Below are 18,277 nucleotides of genomic sequence, written 5' to 3'. Positions count from 1 at the left end.
GTGGATGAAACTTACACATACACGTAATGTAACATAATTTGTTACTTTTAGAGAAATAAATTTATTTTGGTTAACAGATAATGCAAATAAAATTTATCAGCATGTCTTGAAAATTTAAATGTTCCCATAGAAGTGACAATATAGGCAAACATGGACCTGTAGAGAATAAAACAGCAATAGACAGAAAAAAGTAAGAAAAAAAATCTTAACCCATAACTTCAGCTGAGAATTTGGTGTGAATTTCATTCTAACAACAAATAAGATGGATTTAAAAGTGTACTGACATCGGCCTCTGCTTATGTATTATTTTGAGAAAATGTACTTGATTTATCAATTGTAAACAAAATTATTTTTAAAAAAATCTACCAAGGAATATATTTTGTTGGCAAAAAAGAGGAGGTGTAATGATTCCCTTCACCAGCAGATGGAAGTATAAATCCAGTTTATGAAACTATGTCTGTATCTTTGCTTGAGGTTGAAATATTAAGTAAAAATTGGATTATTATTTTTTTTAAAAAGGTGTTTATAAAAACTGGGCAATTAATTCCTGTGAGGTTTTTTCCCCCTGAACAGTACTAAGTATATATCCTGAAATGTGCCTGCAATTAAGTGGAATGCAGTGCATAAACTTACTGGTCTTCTTGAGTTCCACCCAACAAATTGGCATTGGAGGTGTTAGTAACTCATCTCTTCTTTTTCATCCCCTCTTTCATTTTCATCAAGAATGCTGCTTACAAAAAAATGAAGTAGGGTTGCTAGAGGAAAGGGGGGGAAGTAGGAAAGCAAAAAAGAATGGAAGAAAGATCAACAAATTAAAAAACAGCCACAAAACCGGAAAATGGTTAAAAGATAGAAATACGAAATAGACTGTAGCAAATAAATAAATATACACATAAATACATACATAATATATGCTGGTCTTGTTGTATTCAGGTCTTTTCCCATGTAAGATTGAGATTGTCTTGGCAATGTTTCGGCGAGGTCTCACTCGCAGCCCCAAACCCCGCAAAAAGTGAAGTAGGAACAGGCCTGATTGATGCTTTGATGGAGAATCCCAGAAACTTCCAAGGCTGTGACAGACACAACGTGAGGAACAGAGGTAGGTTTCAAAAATTGTTATTACCGACTCAGTGGGCATGGCTAGATGGGCGGGGGCATGTGACAGAGTGGGTGTGGCCAACTTGACGTCATTCATGCACACTCAGTCACATGACCCCCTCACCAAGCCATGCCCACCAAAACCATGGCGAAAAGTTTTGACGGGTGGGGTGGGGGCCCCCCAGCCTCGCCGGAGCTAAGGGAGCACCTGCAAACTACCCAGTAAGAAAAAAAGTTTTTGTCCTCCCTGGCCCCCAGAAGCACTCTGCAGGCTTCAGCAGGGCTGGGGGAAGGCAAAAACATCCCAGTTTTTGTGACAAATTGGCAGGAAACGGGCCCTTTTTTGCAAAAACTGAGGCATTTTCCCCTTCTCCCAGCCCTGCTGAAGCCTGCAGAGTGCTTCTGGAGGCTGGAGGAAGGCAAAAACGCCTCTGTTTTTGCGGAAAATGGCCAATCTCAGGGACCTCTCTGGGACTGGCATGTGCACACTATTAAAAATGGGGGGAAATTACATGTTTTCAATGAAGATTGTTCTGCGCATGTGCAGAACACAAAATAAAGATGGTGGTGCCCAGGATAGAACTGGTACGGTCATGTGTCCGGCCAAGTTACTACCTATTTGTCTGAACCAGTCCGAACAGGTAGGAACCCACCTCTGGTAGGGAACTGAAAAACATCTCAGAAAATGGCAGGGCCAAATATTTGTCAATGGTGGTCAAGAAAACTCCATAGCAGAATCACCAAGAGTCCCACTCGAGGAAGATATTATCTCTGTCTCTACCCTGCCCAACCCAGCTGTTATTTGGGACACTTCCTTAATAAATAGTTCTGAACTTCTCAAATTATCCCTGCAGTTTGATGCATATTTAATGTTATCCTTACATGTCCATGTTGTTCTTGTGGGAAGTTAGCACCCACTCGTCTCCTACAAAATTGAAATATTTTAGGAAATATTAAAAGGACAGAATATTTCCCCTAAAAGGGAGGCAGAAACTCATTCCCCCCACCCACCTTTGTCAATAGGCCATTAAGGCCAGTCTATTCTACTGTCAGGGTTTCAAATAGCATCCAAAATTAAATCAGAGTTCAAGGCAAAGTATTGCTCAAAGTTCCAATTCATTAAGAGAGCCATGTTGGCACATCTGGGAAAACCTGAATCTGAAAGCTTCCCGGTTTTCCCCATCCAGTTGAAAGTTCAAGATCTTCCCCCCATACCCACAAGTCCATCACATGGTCCAATCTTTTACTGCCATGCTGGCAGTTCCACCCATCCAATTCCAGTCAGGTGCAGAGGTGCAAAGACAAAGGATGACCTTTGCTTTCTAGAAAGAATTTAGTTATGGTTACAAAGCATCTAACTCCATACAATTCCCCCCTCCCATTTTCCCACAATAGAAAATGCATAGTAGAATAAAAAAAGTGTGGCAGGCCAAAGATCCAAAAGAAAAGGTGGCTGCAGGCCTGACATCTACATAAGAAAGATCTACCTCCTTCAGGCAGAGCCATAGGAGGAATTGCCCAAAGCCCCTTTATTACATCATTACCCAGCAAGGCTCAACCAAGCCTGGGACACAGACAGCCTACAAAGTTGCCCCTGCATTGCCCCATGGGAGTCTGAAAACCAAATAGAATGCAAGCTCAAATTCAAAAGCCCAGAGAGGGCATAAAACCAAGGCACTGTCGGCATCTCTTTCCTTTTTGCCCAGGACCTCAAACCATGTGATCCTGCCCAACGTTAAAACCATCTTTCTAATCAGCCACCATGTTTCCAGTGTCTTTCTCCCCACTTGGAACTGTAACCAGATGGACATTTCTTCCAACATTTTTATGGACTGGACCAACCCAGACTTTGTGAAGGAGCTTATTACAGTAATTATATGGGAATTGCTGCAAGTTATGGCTATTCCTGTGGAAATTAATATTTCAACCCATACTATTTTCAGCTTGAGACCCTAATCAATCACCTGCATTGGACTTCTACAATTAACAGATTAACAGAGTCAGAAAGGGCTTTGTAGATCATCTAGTCCAACTCTTCTGCCCAAGCAGGAGACCCTACAACCTTTCTGACAAATGGCAGTCCAGTCTCTTCTTGAAAGTCTCAAGTGATGAAGCTCCCACAACTTCTGAAGGCAACTTCTGTTCCATGGGTTGATTGTTCTCACTATCAGAAAGTTCCTCCTTATTTCTAGGTTGAATCTCTCCTTGTCAGTTTCCATCCATTGTTCCTTGTCTGGCCTTCAAAGGTGCTTTGGAAAACAGCTTGACCACCTCCTCTCTGTGGCAGCCCCTCAAATATTGGAAGACTGCTACAACACTGCTAATAAGAGCTAAGGCGGCAGTGTTAGAGTGCAGTACTGCAGGCTATTTGAGCTGACTGCTAGCTGCAGTTCAGCAGTTCAAATCCCACCAAGCTCAAGGTTGACTCAGCCTTCCATCCTTCCGAGGTGGGTAAAATGAAGACCCAGATTGTTGGGGGCAATAGGCGGACTCTGTAAACCACTTAAAGAGGTTGTAAAAGCATTATTAAGTGGTATATAAGTCTAAGTGCTATTGCTATTGCTATCATGTCTCTCTTGGTCCTTCTCTTCACTAGACTAGCCATGTCCAGCTCCTGCAACCATTCATTCTATGTTTTTATCTTCCCGTCCCCTAATCATCTTGGTTGCTCTTCTCTGCAACTTTTCTAGTGTCTCAACAACTTTTTTATAGTGTGGTGACCAAAATTGGATGCAGTATTCTACATGTGGTCTTACTAAGGCTTACTAAGGCTTTGCCCATTTGTAAAATTGGATTGTTGTGTGCCATACAGCCCAGAGCCCCATGGGGAGGTGGCAGATGGGTGGATGCTCAATGTAAATTTGATTAATAAATATGATTACAGGCTTAGGCTAACATGTGGCAGACAAAGGAATCCAAAGTCTTGCAGCGAGACAAAACCACCTTCTTTTCAAACACTCTCGCCTTTGTTCAGCAGGGAACGCATGACAGACTCCTGTTTTGCATTCTCCCTGCTGGGAGAACTCGCAGTTCCTGGAACGGTCCCTTCCACACCCTCACGTGGGAACGTGAGACCCAAAGCTCTCTGGAAGGTCATTCAGAGCTGAGACTATTTCAGATGATGGGCTCCTTTCCAAGCCGGACCCAGCTGCCTCTCGCCCTGAAATATTTGGAAGTTTGTTATCAGGGTGGGACGGGACACACACACCATGGTTTATAATTGCCATTAAAAATAGCCATTGACTCAACCACAGGCAGCTAACAGGGCAAGGAAGCTGTTGTGTAACTAGCAACCCAGAAGGAAACAGCAGAAGAATGTCGTGATCTAAAACGGTCCCAAGCAGCCGGAGAAGCTGGACCCTCAAAAGGCAAGTACTTTCGAGCTTGTTGACAAACTGATATTTGCCTAAGGTGGGTGCATGAATGGGGTAGAGCGGTATCTTTTCCCCAACAGCTGAACGACAACTGCAATTGCATGCTGTGTTTTTCTGCTTATTAGGGGCACGCCGAAAGAGCTGGCTCGGTTCCTTCTCACCAGGGGTGGGTTGCTGCTGGTTCGCTTTGCGTGCGCCAGACGCACGCTGTGCATGCGTGCACAGTTGACTGTCAATTGTTCTGCGCATGCGTAGAACATGAAAAAATTACCCCAAAACATGCCGGCATTCCCTAACCAAGGAACTAGTTCAGGGGTGTGGCCAGCCTGGATCACTGCCGGTTCTGCGACCAAGGCCAAAATACTACTACCAGTTTGCCTGAACCGGTGCAAACTAGTAGCAACCCATTTCATGCTGTCCTTAGTGATGGGGCTGATATACTGTAGGTCCCTCTGAGTAGGTGGGGGAGAGGATCCAGGCAGAATGTCTGAAAAGTGCCACCTAAGTATGGAGGAAGATCAAGAGGATACATATTTAAGGATGGATCACCTTATACAGTGCCAGGAACGGAATGATAATTTTGTATCTCCAAGTCCATCTAGGGAAAAAAAGTTGAATGTCTTTCCTTCTCTAAACTAGTCTGATAGCTCTGGCAGTCCAGGCAGAAGTATTCCCATCATTAATGTTGTGGGATCACAACCTTTACAGGAACAGGAGAGGGGAGTATCATATTAGGGCCATCCACGGGAGGTCTTCATACCTTGCCATAATCAGTTCCTGACTCTCTTATGACATTGTCAGCGTTCGACAGCTGGGTCGATATTTTCCGGGCTCAGCAGTGATGTATTTGAGACTAGTGGTACATGAGTGTTTTCTCTGAAAAACCAGTGGAGCATGCTGACCATTTGCTGGCTACCTGGGAAGAGCCTGGGGGGAGAGGCTACGTAGGCAGGTCTTTTAAGGAGAAAGGTGGCATGAGGGTGTTTTTAATCTCCCCCCACATTATTGGGATTGCCTGGATTTTATACACAACCAGACAAATGTGTAGAATATGAAATCAGTCTACATATGGGAGAGCTGCCTATGCAAGCAGTTTACACTATTTCCCTCTACTTGCATGGAGTACAGAATGAAGGGACTTTTGTTACTCTGGGATCTTTGGCAGCTCACGATGGGCCAAGGGTTAAATGACTCCATTGCTTAAACAAGGTTCTCTTGTTTCTTGTTCTTGCAATTCAAGATGATCAGGCTTGAAGGTGATTGTGAGTCATCTTCAATATGCTTTGAAGGACAAGGGAAGCTGAGAGAAGAACCCTCCATCTTTGTCTTACACAGGCAGACTTCTAGGGCTGGCGTAGCATGGTATATAAGCTAACAAATGACAAGAACATTTATTCATATTGTGCAATCTCCATATTAAGGAGAAAGGCCATACGTTTTGATAATTTTTAAGAATAAAGAGCTGAAGGAGTGGTGGTACTGGGACTACAGTTCTTACAGATTAACAGAGTTGGAAGGGACTTTATAGGTCAGTGTTGGTGAACCTTTTTTGGCTCGCATGCCATGAGTGGGGAAAGCGCAGGGGGGTCATGCGCATGTGTGCTGCAATGCACGAAACACCCCCCCCCCGCTTGCACGTGTGCATGACAGGCACTCCCCTCCATTTTTTGTATGCTTTTTTTGCCCTCCCAAGGCTCCAAAGACTTTATAGGAGACTGGGAAGGGCGAAAACAGCCTCCCCTGCCCTTTCAGAGGCCCTCTGGAGGCTTCAGGAGCTTCCCTGAAGCCTCCTGAGAGCAGAAAAAACGGCCCTATGGGCAAACCAGAAGTTCGGGAACAGACTTCCAGTTTGCTCGTAGGGCTGGTTTAAGCCGTCTGGAGCCTTCAGGGGCCTTCCAGAGGCTTCCCTGAAGGCTCCGGAGGATGAAAAATGACAGGGCAACGCCTCGCGTGCCCTGACAAATGGCTCCACATGCCACTTGTGGCATGCGTGCCATAGGTTCACCATCCCGGTTATAGGTCATCTAGTCCAACCCCCTGCCCCCCTTGAAGCAGGAGACCCTACACCATTTCTGACAAATGGCAGTCAATCTCTTCTTGAATGTCTCAAGTGATGAAGCTCCCACAACTTCTGAAGGCAACTTCTATTCCATGCGTTGATTGTTCTCACTGTCAGAAGGTTCCTTCTTATTTCCAGGTTGAATCTCTCCTTGGTCAGTTTCCATCTGTTATTCTTTGTCTGGCCTTCAGGTGCTTTGGAAAACAGCTAGATCCCCTCCTCTCTGTGACAGCCCCTCTAATATTGGGACACTGCTATCATGTCTCCCCTCGTCTTTCTCTTCACTAGACTAGCCATGCCCAGTTCCTGTAACCGTTCTTCATATATATTAGTCTCCAGTCCCCTAAACATCCTGGTTGCTCTTCTCTGCATTCTTTCTCAACATCTTTTTTATAGTGTGGGAACCAAAACTGGATGCAGTACTCTAGGTGTGATCTTACTAGGGCTTCATGGAGTGGTATTAGGACCTCACTTGATCTTGATTGTGTCCCTCTGTTAATGCAATTTAGGATTGCATTGGATTTTTTGCCTGCCGCTGCATGCTGCTAGCTCATATTTAGCTGGTTGTCCACTAAGACTCCAAGATACCTCTTATAGACACTGTAAAAAGTAACTGAGAATGGCTGAATGGGCACAGTTAGAAGGATCTGGGAAATGGGATAGTTTCTGGCTATGGTTCCTATCCATGTTCCTGGTCCAGATAGCAGAAGGCCAAGAGTTTGACATTTGGCTGCTTGATTCATGGAATTCACCGCTAAATTACATATAGTCTTTCAAGCTAGCACTTTATAATTTAGGGGCAGTTGTTCCTCGAGTTCCTGAAGGCTGTAGAATCCACCAATTTGCATTGCAAGACTTCCAATGCACCAGTTGCTGGGGACAGTCGTCATATGGTGGACGTGTTGAGGTCTTCCCGAGTAACCCCACAGGTTCTCTTGGGAGGAAACAAAAGAGGTGCAAGGGGATGGAACAACTTGTTTTGATGCTCTGTCTGACTCTTTCCTTTGGGACAGACTGTACGCCCCACCCTCCTCTTGTGTCTCTCGCTGTTGCTTAACAAGATAGTCTTCCCCTCCTCCATCTATGCAATTCACTTCACGCTTCCTTTGAAGCTGTCCTGTCCTTCTACTGGAGTGATTTCTCCTACTATTTCCAGAGTACCACTATCTTCTGGACCCAGGAGCAAAAGGTTGGGCCTGAATGCTAGGGTGGGAAGAGTGGGGATGGGTTTCTCCCCTATGGCAAAAAGTTGTCCAAAAATGCTTCTACCAAGAATGCATCTACCTAGAATGTTTCTGACTGGGACACGGTGGCTCAGTGGCTAAGACGCTGAGCTTATCGATCAGAATGGTCGCAGTTCAGCAATTCGAATCCCTTGTGCTGCGTAATGGAGTGAGCTCCTGTGACTTGTCCCAGATTCTGCCAACCTAGTAGTTCAAAAGCATGTAAAAATGCAAGTAGAAAAATAGGGACCACCTTTGGTGGGAAGGTAATAGTGTTCCGTGCGCCTTCAGTGTTTAGTCATGCCAGCTACATGACCACGGAGACATCTTCAGGCAGTGCTGGCTCTTCGGCTTTGAAACGGAGATGAGCACCGCCCCCTAGAGTCAGGAACAACTAGCACATATGTGCAAGGGGAATCTTTACCTTAGAATGTTTCTAGAATGCTTCTTTTGGTGGGTAAAAGTAAACTCCCATCCCATACATTGTGAACAATGCCAGATAAATCTAAGGAACAAGATGAATTCACTTATCCTCCAAAGCACCTGAGGGCAGGATAAGAAGCCATGGATGGAAGCTCCTTGGAGGGAAATCAAATCTGGAAATCAAAAGAAGTTTCCTCACTGGTAAAATGATTAATCAATGTAACAGCTGGCCTCCAGAAGTTGTGGGAAGGCTTCAAGAAAAAAGAATTGGATAGCCATTTATCCAGAGTGATATAAGTCCTCCTGCGTTGGAGAGAGAGTTGGACTAGAAGACCTCTAAAGTCCCTTCCAGCCCTGTGAATCTATGATTCTGTAGCCACATTTCTTCTCTCACACTTCAGGTTCATGTAGGACCAGGAGAAGAAGCAGGCTGGGATTCCATCCCTTTCCCGCCATATTTATTTTGCATTGCCAGGCTGACCCTCAACCCTCCAGTCTCTGGTGTGATGTCCTTTGTGCTAATTTGATTTATTAGTTTTGCTTTATTACGTTACCCTCTACCTCCTTGTCTGCTGCGAGGCTGCATGGCGATGATTTATAGAAGACACCTGGGATCTTAGGAGGTTAGCCTGTAGATTAGGTCACTGCTATTTGAGAAGCGTCCACTCATTCCCTCTTCATGCAGCAAAGTAGTAGGAGTGTCAAATTCTAATCAGCTTCAGTGCTCAACTCATAATCGGACAGGTGTCTGTAGCGGTTCCTGAACCGAAAGTCTCCCTTCAAGATGGTTCCCATTCCATCTCGGGGGACAAAAAGCACAGCAATTAAAGTATTGAAGCAGGCAAGAGACAATGGATAGATTATCTCTTTTGTTGTTCTGGTTTGCTTTTGCTTATCCCTCTCTCTCTCTCTCCCCCCCCCCCATCTCTCTCTCTCAGATAGATGACATGATTAGAAGTTAGATAAGATAGAAAGAATAAAGTCTTTTAATAAAGGGTGACATGATTAAAAGCTAGAATAAGTGATGGAAATAAGAGAAGGGGGAATACTGGTGCATATACTTTTATATAATAAAATGACGAGAAAACATGGAATAATTGAACAATGATAGATTGCAACCTATTATAAATGTGTATTATTATTAGAAATACATAAGTTTTGTTTTTTTTTTATAAAATATTTTATTCAATTTTTTTTTCACATTCCATTTGCAATCATTTATATACAGGGTATTTACTATAAAAAAAGAAAAAAAAAGAAAGAAAAGAAAAAGGGAATAAAACGAACAAGTAAAAAGAAAACACAACTCATCATTCACAACCCCACCTAACCCTTGCATCCTCCATACACCCCATCTACCCCCTCCAACTTTCCTTTCTCCCTCTAACACTCCCCTCCTACTTCCCTTTCCCCTCAAACCTTACTCCCCAGACACCCTCCTTACATTCCCCTTACTCCTTACATTCCCCTTACTCCTTCCTTACTCCTCCCTCTTCCTTCCCTCTACCTCCCTCCTTGGTGTATGCCTTTATTCGAGTGTTGTTTGATCTGATAAAAGTAAAGTGAACCAAGGGAAAAAATAATAATAATAATAATAAAAAAAAAGAACCACCGTATATAAATACATTCTTGTTCTTATTAAGACTATGTTAACACCCCCCCACCCCACCCCCCACAATCCCCATCCCTAATCCTCCCGACTTCCCAGGGCCCACACCTGGCACTACCTTCTATCTAAAATATCTTGTATACATATGGATTAAAAAATAAAAGTAATATATATTAAAAAAAAGAAAAGCAGAGAAAGAAAAAAAAAGGAAAAAAAGAAAAGAGAAAAGAGAGAAAAGAAAAAAAGAAACCACTCTTTGTGTTGATCTCAGCCCCCCATCTTTATCTATGCTTAAATAGTATAAATCATTCTATCTATGTTTTATTCTCATCTCTTACTTCTTTGCTATTTACCCCGACCTTCTGTAGGCTCTCCCGTTCCCTTCCTAAACCTCATAATCCCTTCCAATAAGATTTAAGCAGCGTGGTTCATGCCATATATTCAAATATAACTTTACAGACAAGTAATCAAACTTTCCCTTCTAGTAAAATTTAAACAACGTAAATGATCTTTCTTTACCCCTTTTTCAAACAGTAATTCAAAATAATCTAACCAGTTTTCCCCTTCTTAGTAAAGTTAAGCAGCGTAGATCAGATATTACTTTACACAGGAATCAATTTCTATCTTAAGATAATTCCAACCGACTTCCCCTTCTAATAGGATTTAAATAACTTAGTTCATACCACATGTATTTTACCCTCATCCCCCACTTGTCTAATATTTACCACTATCAAATTTATACTACCATTTGTTTAAAATATAACTCAGAGCGATTTGTAGCATGAATCATTCCACATATTCCAATAATACTTTCAGCAAGAGTCAGTTAACCTTCTATTTTAAGGTAGTTGCTTCTAACAAAGTTTAAACAACATAAATCATTCCGCATTCTTTTTACAGTTATCTTAAGATAATCCCAAGCGGCTTCCTGTTCTAATAAGCTTTAAACAACGTAAATTTTGCCCTCTTCCCTTGCTTGTCTGATATTTACCACAAATAACGTAGTTCATTCCACATGCATTTTACCCTCATCTCTTGCTTGTCTAATATTTACCACTATCAAATTTATACTAGCGTTTATTTGAAAAGTAACTCAGAACTATTACAACCAACTTTCCCTTCAAATAAAAGTTAAATAGCATGGATCATATTCAAATAATACTTTCAGCAAGAGTCAGTTGACCTTCTGTTTTAAAATAGTCCCATCTAGCAAAGTTTAAACAACATAAATCATTCCGCATTCTTTTAACCACTATCAAATTTATGCTAACGTTACTTTAGAATCTAGCTCAAAGTAGTTTCACCCAGCTTTCCCTTCTGATAAAAATTAGTCCACTTTTTCTACCGGAGAGAGGTCTCAAACCCCCATTCAGTCCTCAACTTTAGGAAGTCTTTTGAAGTATCTAAATTCTCGATCTGCGTTCTTCTGCTTCTCCGAGGGAGGAGGGGCTGCCCCCTCCATCTTGCAGCCGCATGGCCAGCCGTTTGCTTTCTCCTTCCGCTTGTCTCTCCTCTCTTCCAAGCGCGTCAGGAGGTCCCGCCTTCAGAATCCTACAATAGAAATCTTGAGCCTCCGAAACAGAGTTAAGACGAAATCTTTGATTCTCAAATGTAACCGTGATGCCGGCAGGGGCCTCCCATCTGTATCGAATCTGTTGACTCCTAAGCTCTTTGGTTAAAAAAGTGTAGTCCCTTCTTTCTCTCAACATCTGGAAAGGTATATCTTTGAAGACAATCACGTCCTGGTCATCAACTCGGAGACTGTTATTATGAAACTTTTGCACAATCGCATTTCTAGATTCTTTTGTAGAGAAATGTATAATTATGTCCCTCGGAAGCTGTCGCTGTTCCGCTATCAATGAGTTCTGGCGATAGATTTTCCGAATCTGCCAATCAAAGTTAAGTCCCGGGCTTCCCAGCGCATGGCTGAAGGCTTCAGCAAAGGTCTGTTTCAAATTCTCTTGCTCCTTTTCACGGAATCCTCTGACTCTTATTGAAAATGCCTTCCTATCAAAATTTAGCATCATAAGCTGTTCTTCGTTATTTCTAATTTTTTCTTGTAAAATTTGAATATTGGTAGTCAAATTAAAATTAGCCTTCTCCAGACTTTCCAATTTGTTCTCTATTTCAGCAGAGTAATCTGACAGGGCAGACACGGCTGCAAACGTATTCACCTTCATTTGATTAACTTTAGATTTTAGGTCATCATAAAGTTGCAATACAAATTCCTCAATTTCTTGCTTAAAGGCATTAAATATTTTAAAGAGATATTCCTGTGTTAAAACTTCTCCAGTAGAGGGCGTAGGAGACAAAGGCTGTGTTTCCAAAAAAGATTCTTTAAATTCTTTAGACACATTTGTAGCAAGACGCTTCTTTGATCTGGGTGCCATAATAAATAAACAAGTAAGCAGCGCTTCGCTCCCCTCTATTTCCAAAGGAAAAAAAAGTTTATTTTGTTAAGGAGCGGTCTGCAGGAAGATAAACCCGGCTAAGTACATCCAGTAATCATCCACGGAGAGAAATCGCCATTTTGAAGTCTATTTAAACAAAGAAGTCTTTAAGACGAATGGTGCTGGTATTTAAGATAGTAATAAAAGCATAAATCTCACAGGGGTGGTACCCTCCCGTATCAAATCTAGCTTGAAAAAACTTTGTTTTGTCCTGGGGGGGCTAGCCTGTCTGGGGCTGCCAAAAAAAAAAAGGCAGCTGAGAAGAACTGGCCGGAGATAAAAGCTCCGCTTCGGCTGGATCTAATCTCTTCCACAGCCAAAAAAAGAAAAAGGCTGTGGCTTACGAATAGACCCTAGTCTACGGAGCTATCCTCCCTGCCCCTTTCTTAGCCAAAAAGGGGTGCTATCTATGATCTTATTTAGATATACAGACCAGATCTCTGAGGAGCTCGGTGGAGCCCTCCTCGGCAACAGGCCACGCCCCCAGGAAGCCCGAAATACATAAGTTGAATGAATGTAATAATTATGATTAGTTTTATTTGTATTAGAATGTATGACATCCAGGTGCCACACTGTTCACGTATTGATTTGATATACCGTATTTTTTGGAGTATAAGACAGATCTTTTCCCCTCAAAAAAAAAAACACTGAAAATCTGGGTGTGTCTTATAAACTGAATACAGCATTTTTGGCCTCCTGAAAGTCCGCCCCTTTGCAAAAATGGCCGTGCATTGCATTTAGGAGGCTTCCAGAGTGTTCCTGGGGGCAGGGGAGGGCAAAAATGGGTGAAAATGGGCCATTTTTTGCTCATTTTTGCCCCCCCCGCCCCAGCCTCCAGGAGCACTCTACAAGCCTCCTAAAGGGCATGCATGCCCTTTTTTGAACAAAAAACAGCCCCACGTTTGCGAAAAACAGGCCATTTTGGGGAGGTCTGCAGAGTGCAAAAACTTTTTTTTTTAATTTGCCTCTTCAAATTCTTGGTGCATCTTATACTCTGAAAAATACGGTATTCATTAAAATAAAATAAAAAGAACTTGAAAAGATGGTTCCCATTCCCCACTGCCCAAGGGTGCTGAGATGGAGATAAACAGAGCAAGAGAACAGAAACTAGTTCTGAAGACAAGCTGCAGGTATCTCATCGCCCAAAAATATTTCTCCAGGATCCATGGAGCTGACTAGAATGCCAGAGGAGAAAAATATATGCCTTAAAAATATGTTCCACTTATGTTCCTGTTTTTTTTGGGGGGGGGGGGGAACCTATGCACAGATTTTTTTTAAAAAATTCCATTCAATTATGTTTGATTCTTGGAGACTGCCTGGAGAAGCCCCTGAGGTTTCTGGGGCAAGTTTTTCAGAGGTAGTTTGCCATTGCCTCCTTCCAATGATGGGCTTCAAAAAATTCAGCAATGGGTTCTCTGCTGGGTGGATGTGGCCTAGTCAGCCTCCTGCACTACAGCGGTGGGGGGGGAGCGTTTTCACCTTCTCCAGGCTCTGGAGGCTTTCTTTGAGACTCTGGGAGGGTGAAAACTTCCTCCCCCAGGCTCCGGAGCCCCTCCAGAGGCCGGAAACAGGCCCATTTCCCGCTTTCCGGAACTTCCAGGAGGCCTGTTTTTCTCCCTCACCGAGCCTCCATATGGGTCCTGCACTTACCTAGCATCCAAAACAAGCCACGAGGAGACTTTTGGGAGGGTCAGGGTGGGTGGGTGGGGCCAGACAAGAGTAGGATTTGGAGGTTCTCCGAACTGGCTATAATTAACTATGGGTTCTCCTGAACCTGGGCAAACATGTAGCAGCCCACCCAGTGGTGGGATTCAGCCAGTTCGTACCTATTCGGGAGAACTGGTTGGTAACTTTCTAAGTAGTTCAGAGAACTGATTGTTGGAAGAAATCTCCTTTTGTTTTTTTCCACTTTACAGGGCTAATCCTGTAAGGAAGGCAGGAGGGAAACTATTCTGGTGTTTCTAGCCTAATCTTTATTGACCTGCTTACAGAAACTGCCTCTCCGGTTAACCCTTATTACATTGTAACAGCTAAGGCGAAGCGCCCATCGACCCGAGTGACCTTGAGTTGGCCATGCCCACCCAGTCACATGACCACTGAGCCGCACCTACCCAGATGGTCATTAGGGCAGAGAACCGGTTGTTAAATTATTTGAATCCCACCACTGAGCCCACCCCACCCCTGCCTCCTTCCCATTGCTGAGAGAAAGTGACTGCCCAGAACTACAGAGTTGGAAGGGACTTAGGAGGTTTTATAATCCAACTCCCTGCTCAAGGAGGAGACCCTATTCCATTTCTGACAAATGGCTGTTCAACCTCCTTTTAAAAGCCTCCAGTGATGGAGCACCCACAACTTCTGGAGGCAAGTCATTTGACTGGTTTATTGTTCTCACTGTCTGAATTTTTTTCCCTAATTCTTGATTGGATCCCTCTCTCTGATAAGTTCCATCCCTTACTTCTTGTCCTGTCTCAGGTGCTTTGGAGAATAACCTCACTTCTTTGTGAACACCCCTTAAACAGAGGTGGTATTCAGCAGATTCTGACTGGTTCTAGAGAACCAGTAGCGAATTTAGTGGATTGGCGGGAGGACGAGACTGGAGCCAGAAGTGCCAGAACAGGAACACTTTATTCAGGTAACTATTTACAGGCGATTCAGTGCCTTCCCTGCTTGATAGCTATTTATACAGAGCTGTCAAGCAGGAAAAGCCAATGAGCGCGCTCCTAGCGGCCCACGCTCAGCCAAGCCACGCCTTAGCCAATTAGGGCACGGCTTGGCTGGTTGCTAGCCACTAGGTCGTAAGTCGAGGACTTTCCGAGTCCTCAACAGTGAAAATTTTGAGTAGTTCGGAGAACCAGCAAATACCACCTCTGGCTGGCCCCGCCTCCATTGATTCACTGTCTCCAAAGTCCCACCTGATCAGTTGGGTCTTCTTTTGTTACCCTGCACAGGAAAATGGAAAGCAGGTTGGTGGGGTAAGGAGGGAATGAGGATTTTGCAGTAACCTTGCCAAAGAGTGGGGAGGGAACATTGATTTTGCAGTATCCTTCCCCTGCCACACTCACCAATCCACACCCACCAATCCACACCATGCCCACCAAGCCATGCCCATAGAACAAGTGTAAACAAATTTGAATCCCATCACTGCCCTTAAATATTGGAAGACTGCTATCATGTTACTCCCTACATTTTCTCTGCATGAGACTACACATTCCCAGTTCCTGCAACCATTTTTTATATAGGACTAGAATTCCCAGTCTCCCAATTTCTAGCCTGCTGCCTTCAACCATTACACTAAACTGCCTCTTAATGTATGAGCAACATATTAATTAATCATCAGGATAGCTCAGTTCAAGAGCCATCTTTAGATATATTCTGGACTAAAGCATTAAACAAGTCTATGAATATATGCCAGAAAATGAAAGATTGCATCTATAATAAGAATGGATGGTTTGTACCTTTTCCCCTCTTTTTAAAAGTCACTTTGGCCATATTTGCTAATAAGTGGGACATATATCTTTCTTTTTCATGGATAAATAAATGATAGAACAGGCTTAATGTATTTTTTAAAGTTCAAAAGCTATCCCAGAATCTTAGTTACTTCAGCTACCAGCTCTCTCTTTCAATGTTATATGTAGCCTCCAGCCATAAAAAGGCTAAGGCTCCCTCATCTGTTTTATGATAAGTGAAACCACTTCAGAGACTCGTAACAAAAATCAATCTGAGTGATCTATTTGACAAACACATTCAACATTTCTACAGGAAACATGATGGTTATCAAACCTCACTGGATATTTGATAGGACGGGTTATGGCAGGATTGGGGGAAAATTCTATTTCAGAGATAAGAGATTTTTCCCAAGCTAATAATTCAGTTTATAATTTCTCCAACATTTGTGTTACAATTGGCCCCAGCATGTTCCTATAAGCGTTGCATAAAAATGATTTTTTTAAAAAGTAAGCTGCCCTTCAAGTCACCCCAACATTTCTCTCTTCACTAAAAAGAAAAAGAAAAGAAAAGCCAGGAATATGTTAATGGAGTTGATCAAAGCTAGTTGAAATACCTTTCTGAAACATCTGTTCCAATTTCCCAGGGCTCTCCTTGATGTTGTTCGCAGCTGAGTGCGGCTTCCATAGAATATTAAACTGGAATTATTTACTGTGTGTTTGGATTATCCATAGCCTACTTCATTTTACGTAAGTATTAATTTTGATTTGATTTGATTTTATTGGAAATTTATATGCCGCCCTTTTCCCTGAGGGGACTCAGGGCGGCTTACAACAGTGAAGGGAAGGGAGTGCAAGACAAGACTTAAAAAGAAAAGAATCGTGATTAAAAGAAAATTGATCATAAAAACACAACATTCACTCAACATTCGGGCGGGGTGAGAGTAATCCTATCCCCAGGCCTGACGGGATAGCCAGTTCTTAAGGGCTGTGCGGAAGGCCTGGACTGTGGTGAGGGTACGGATCTCCACGGGGAGGTTGTTCCATAATGTCGGAGCAGCAACTGAGAAGGCTCTCCTCCGCGTAGTCACCAGTCGGCACTGACTGGCGGATGGAATTCGGAGGAGGCCTACTCTGTGCGATCTGATGGGACGCAGGGAGGTGATTGGCAGGAGGCGGTCTCTCAAATAGTCAGATCCACTACCATGGAGCGCTTTATAGGTGGTAAGTAAGACCTTGAAGTGCACCCGACGATCAACAGGTAGCCAGCGCAGCTCACGGAGGATTGGTGTTATATGGGCGAACCGTGGTGCGCCCATGATCACTCGCGCGGCCGCGTTCTGGACTAGCTGAAGTCGCCGGATGCTCTTCAAGGGCAGCCCCATGTAGAGCACATTGCAGTATTCCAGCCTAGAGATCACAAGGGCTCGAGTGACTGTTGTGAGAGCCTCCCGGTTCAGGTAGGGCCGCAACTGGCGCACCAGGCGAACCTGGGCAAATGCCCCCCTGGTCACAGCCGACAAGTGGTGGTCAAAACTCAGCTGTGGATCCAGGAGGACTCCCAAGTTGCGGACCCTATCTGAGGGGAATAAATTTTGCCCCCCCAGCCTGATTGGTGGAACGTTAGCCAAATTTTTGGGAGGAAAACACAACAGCCACTCGGTCTTTTCCGGGTTGAGTACCAGTTTGTTAGCTCTCATCCAGTCTTTAACAGCCTCAAGGCCCCGGTTCATCACGTCCACCGCTTCATTGAGTTGGCACGGGGCGGACAGATACAACTGAGTATCGTCCGCATACTGGTGGTATTTTATCCCGTGCCTTCGAATGATCTCGCCCAGCGGTTTCATGTATATGTTAAATAGCAGGGGGGACAGAGCCGAACCCTGCGGCACCCCATAGGTTAGGGGCCTCGGGGACGATCTCTCCCTCCCCACCAACACCGACTGCGACCTGTCCGAGAGGTAGGAGGAGAACCACTGTAAAACAGTGCCGCCCACCCCCACCTCCCGCAGTCGTCGCAGAAGGATACCATGGTCGATGGTATCGAAAGCCGCTGAGAGGTCGAGGAGAACCAGGATGGACGCATAGCCTCCGTCTCTGGCTCTCCAGAGATCATCGGTCAATGCGACCAAAGCGGTTTCAGTGCTGTAACCGGGCCTGAAGCCAGACTGGAAGGGGTCAAGGTAGTTAGCTTCCTCCAAGGTACGCTGAAGCTGTAAGGCCACCACCTTCTCAACAACCTTCCCCAGAAAGGGGAGGTTGGAGACTGGACGATAGTTGTTAAGAACTGCTGGATCCAAGGACGGTTTCTTCAGGAGGGGCCTCACCACCGCCGCCTTAAGCGCGGTGGGGAGGTGTCCCTCCCGAAGAGAGGCGGTAACAACCGCCTGGATCCAGCCTCGTGTCACCTCTCTGCTGTTGGCAGTCAGCCAAGAGGGACACGGGTCCAGTATGCAGGTGGAGGAACTCACAGCTCGCATAGCCTTGTCCACATCCCCGGAGGCAACATCCTGAAACTCAACCCAGAGATGGTCTACCAAGTTATTCCCCTGTGTCCCGGCTGGATCTGCAGGGGTGGAGTCCAGTTCCGATCGAAAC

General features: G+C 44.2%; 1 protein-coding gene across 6 annotated transcripts in view; it reads left to right on the top strand.

Moving 5' to 3' along the window:
* The first annotated feature begins 4,160 nt into the window (after nucleotides 1–4,160).
* Nucleotides 4,161–18,277, top strand: part of LOC106546023 (dual specificity protein phosphatase 13B) — a 34,557-nt gene continuing 20,440 nt past the window's right edge. Inside the window, exons 1-3 of one of the 6 annotated variants that reach the window (XM_087702160.1) lie at nucleotides 4,179–4,466; nucleotides 14,709–14,868; nucleotides 16,327–16,429. The gene's annotated coding sequence lies outside the window, so the exon portion shown is untranslated. Of the gene's footprint in view, nucleotides 4,467–14,708; nucleotides 14,869–16,326; nucleotides 16,430–18,277 lie in introns of all 6 variants that reach the window. The other 5 variants (XM_087702164.1, XM_087702159.1, XM_087702163.1 and 2 more) reach the window with 5 other exon arrangements.

This window comes from Thamnophis sirtalis, unplaced genomic scaffold (assembly GCF_051295495.1).
Source record: "Thamnophis sirtalis isolate CommonGarterSnake01/CBP01778 unplaced genomic scaffold, rThaSir2_p1.2 scaffold_15, whole genome shotgun sequence".
Classification (NCBI taxonomy): domain Eukaryota; kingdom Metazoa; phylum Chordata; class Lepidosauria; order Squamata; family Natricidae; genus Thamnophis; species Thamnophis sirtalis.
Note: the sequence above shows the minus strand (reverse complement) of the source record. Positions and strands in the feature narration are given on the sequence as shown.